Source organism: Rhipicephalus microplus, chromosome 5 (genome assembly GCF_043290135.1).
Source record: "Rhipicephalus microplus isolate Deutch F79 chromosome 5, USDA_Rmic, whole genome shotgun sequence".
NCBI lineage: Eukaryota > Metazoa > Arthropoda > Arachnida > Ixodida > Ixodidae > Rhipicephalus > Rhipicephalus microplus.
Window position 1 is genome coordinate 121,736,800 of NC_134704.1, and position 4,626 is coordinate 121,741,425.

Here is a 4,626-nt window from a genome sequence, read left to right on the forward strand (position 1 = left end):
GTGTGAGAACATGACTACATGCCACAGTCAAGACGCCGGCGTTGTTATGGCAGGCGCTGGTCCTGCCATATACTGGCAGCTGGGCGCTGCATTACTTTGACGCATGCGCGTTTCAGAGCGTCCCGCATCCTTTTGTCTCGAAAAGAGGCAGACGCAGTGCTGTCATGGTAACGCATTGGCGCCAAATGCAGCATGTCACACTTCGCTGCGGCTGCCGTCGGGCCGCACCGACGGACGCTTGTCGCGCCGGTCTGGCTTGGCGGCAGACTATATAGAGTGCTTGCATTTTGCTAACGTAGTGTCGCTGTCAACGTTACGTCGGTGTATATTGGGCTCTTTGTGATGCACTCGGGGCCATTTCGCTAGCTCCACATATACCAGATTTGGTGTTACATGACGTCAATGAATGACGAAGGTATATGACTGGTGCAAACATAATAATCATCAGACGCGTGTCATGTAAAAACACAACATACCACACTCAGTTTGCTCGCGGTCATTTCGCTAGCTCCACGTATACTAAATTTGGCATCACGTGACGTGAATAGATGACGAAGGTAAACGACACATCCAAACATAATAATCATGACATGGAAGTCGTGTATGGCATAATTTACCTTCAGCTAGTAATGTTATGGTGAAATGAAAGTGGCATATGAACCTTCCTCATTCATGCTTTGCATATAATCGATTCCCACTGTACGTGGGATCTGCCTTTTTTTAGTAAGCATCAAATGCAAGGCAAATTTTATTGGAGATTAGCACGACCCTGGGGACCTTATTAAAGTTCTTTCATCCATACATTAAGTCACTGATACTCGTCTCTGTAAGGTATTTCATCAGAAACAATTATTTTTTTATATATGATTAACGTGCGCGGGTTTCCTCCTCAATTCAAAAGTGCACGCGTGCCGCTCCTCTAGTCTGGCCGTGGAGGTGGGTCCCACGACGACTACTACGACATACATCGTGGACGCACGACCCACGGCTTAAAAAGCTTCGCCCATAAAAATCACAGTGAAGCGGGGTTTATTGGCGTAAGTAGTATACTTGTACAGCAGGTCTATTGATGCGGCAAACGGGCGGTAGCAATCGACACAGGAATCGCAGCTCTCGGCCACAGCTCGCGCTCGGCTCCTCTCGCTAAAAGTGTGACCCACTGCGGCACATAATCTTCTTCCTCTGTACAATACCCCGGCGACAAAGTCGAGCCATCCTGGCAAGTCAAGGTGACAAGATTAGGAGTGGGTCGTGATAGGGCTTGAGACGACTCACCTTGGCAGTTTCACGACCAAGGCGTGGTCTATCTGTAGATGGCGTGACCGGCTCGATCACGTATGTGACATGAGATCGACGTTCGACGACACGATAAGGACCGTGAAACTTGGGGGCAAACTTAGAGGACAGACCTAGGGAGTGGAAGGGCAGTCAGAGCCAGATGAGCGAGCCCACGGCGAAAGTACGAGAACCGGCGGCGCATTCAGCATGGTATGGCCGATGGCCCCACGGCGAAAGTCTCGACTTTCTGGTCACGGTCGTGGCGGTATTTTTCGAGTGCTTGCTTGTCCGAGGTGAATGAAGAGTGTCCAACTGAGGACACTCTTCAGCGTGGTGCACAATTTCAGAAAGACGGTTGAACTCTGAGACGTCGGGACGATACGGCAAAATGGTGTCAAGGGTGGAGCAAGGCTCACGCCCATATAGAAGAAAGAAAGGCGAGAAGCCTGTGGTTGACTGCGTCGCGGTAATGTACGCCTAAGCCACAAATGGGAGAATGACATCCCAGTTCGACTGGTCGGAATTGACATACATGGCGTGCATGTCTCCTAGCGTTTGGTTGAAGCGCTCAGTTAGGCCGTTGGTCTGCAGGTGGTAGGCTGCAGGTGCAGTGAACCGTGCGGCATGCCCGAAGGAGTTGTTGTACAACTTCGGATAAAAAGACACGCCCTCGATCACTCAGTAGTTCACGTGGTGCCCCTTGATGCAGTACGAAGCGTCGCAAGCGAAATTGGCTACGTCACGTGCACCACCCGTAGGTAGTGGAGCTGTTTCAGCATACCTCGTCAGATGTTCGACGGCGACAATGATCCGTCGATTTCCAGCGGCAGTGTATAGAAGGGGACTATATAGATCGATTCCAACGTGGTTGAAAGGGCGTGCTGGCCACGGTAAAGGCTGTAATAATACGGGTGAATGGGCCGCTTTCTTTTGTCGCTGACCTAATGAACAGGACCGAACGTATTTTCATACAAAGTTGTACATACCATGCCAGTAGTAATGCTGGCGGATCCAGTGATATGTTTTAACACACCAGCGTGTGCATGTTGTGGGTCGGCATGAAAAATACGCACAGACATCAGATTGCATGTGGCGTGGTATAACCAAGAGTCATTTACGACCATCCGCGTGGTAGTTTCTGCGGTACAGTTGCGCATCCCGTATCTCGAAATGTGTGGCTTGGTGCCGAAGAGCGTGTGAATACGCAAACGTTGAGGAGTCGGAAAGAATGTTAAGGAGAGATGTTATCTATGGGTCTTTCCGCTGTTCAGACAACATGCTTGAGACGGAGATGGGAGCGATGGGGAAGTTGGTGCCCGAATGCAGGTCTGCGCTGGATCTCAGTGGTGATCGTGAGAGGGCGTCCACATCAGAGTGTTTTTGTCCTGAGGGGTAGACGACACGAATGTCGAATTCTTGTAGGTGAAGAGCGCAACGTTCAAGGCGACCTGAAGGATTTTTTAGCGACGCCAACCAACAAAGTGCGTGGTGGTCTGTCACAACATCGAAACTCTGTCTGTACAAGTAAGGACAAAACTTGCTTAACGCCCAAACGATTTCGAGGCATTCTTTCTCAGTTACTGAGTAGTTCATTTCTGCTTTCGAGAGTGCACTTCTTGCATATATGTGACGGCGTACTCTAGAATACGGGGATTTCGTTGCGCGAGTACTGCTCCCAGGCCAACGCCACTGGCATCTGTGTGCACTTCAGTGGGGGCATTCGGGTCGTAATGACGTAGAATAGGTGGTGACGTAAGCAGGCGGCGCAGTGTAAGGAAGGCTTGTCACATGCTGGGGTCCAGTTAGAAAGATTAGCTGGACCATTAGGTAGTTGTGTAAGGGAGGCTTTTATTGATGCAAAGTTGTGGACGAAACGGCGAAAATACGAGCACATGCCGATGAAGCTCCTAAGTTCTTTGAGTGAAGTAGGCTTCGGAAAGTCGGCTACGGCTCGAAGTTTGTCCGGGTCAGGGCGAATTCCATCCTTTGACACAACATTTACCAAGTATAGTAAGTTGGCGAGCCCCGAAGCGGCACTTTTTTAGGTTAAGCTGGAGGTTTGCATTAGTAAGGCACAGAAGAATTGTGCGCAGACGGTCGACGGGGGTAGAGAAATCAGGAGAGAAGACAATAACATCATGAAGGTAACATAAGCATATCTGCCATTCAAGTCCATGTAAAATGCTGTCCATCATTCGTTCAAACTTTGCAGGTGCATTACACAGACCGAATGGCATAACTGTGAATTCGTATAGGCCATCCGGCGTAGCGAACACTGTTTTGGGACGGTCAAACTCTGCCATCGCAACCTGCCAGTAACCTGAACGTAAGTCCAATGAAGAAAAGAATTCCGCACCTTGTAGGCAATCGATAGCGTCGTCGATGCGGGAAAGAGGGTGTACATCTTTCAGTGTAATTTTGTTCAGTCGCCGGTAGTCGCCACAAAGTCTAATCGAACCGTCTTTTTTCTTCACTAGCACAATAGGTGAAGACCAAGGGCTAGAAGATGGCTTGATGACACCGCGCTGAAGCATATCGTCCACCTGCTCTGCAATTACACTTCGTTCCTACGGTAACACGCGGTAGGGGCGTTGCTGCAAAGAAGAGTGTGCTGCAGTATAGATTGTGTGAGCGACGGTGTTAGTTTGACTCAGTGCCTTTTGAGGAAGCTCAAATGAATCTCGGAATTCATGAAGAAAGTTATTAGCTGGTCCCGTTGATCCGGACAAAGCTTGCTGTCGATGGAGCGACTGAAGATATCCGAGGAGTAGTCGTCCCGAGTAAAAAGAGGAGTAACAGCGTTCAATTGAAGTTGCTGGCCAGGGTTGTGGTACTCAATAGGCACAATAACGTTGTCATCAATAGTAAGAACATAGCCCAGTGTTTCGTGAGCTCTTAAGGTGAGAGAGTATGAGATAGGATTGCAAACGATAATTCCGGAAGTATCTTGGTGAGGTGGTAGAACGGCGTATGGCAGAGACGTACCGCGGCGGCGATTGAAAACGTCAGATGGGGTGAACACAATGGTAGAGCCGAATAATTTATTGCGATTGGCGGGAACAACGATATCACTAAGAGCAGGAACATCAATGTCGGAAGCAACGAGAAGCTTGCCAAGGTGAGTGCGCTCATTGCCGGTAGGTGGTGCATGAGAAAATACGAAAAATTCCACCTGCACGCTAGCGCAGTCAATTATGGCGTGGTGGCATGACAAAAAATCCCATCCAAGTATCATGTCGTGGGAACAAGTGGCCAACACGAGAAACTCGATGTGGTACAGGACGTCTTGAATGATTACTCTCGCCTTACATGCTTCGACTGGTCGAATCGGTTGTGCGCTCGCGGTAT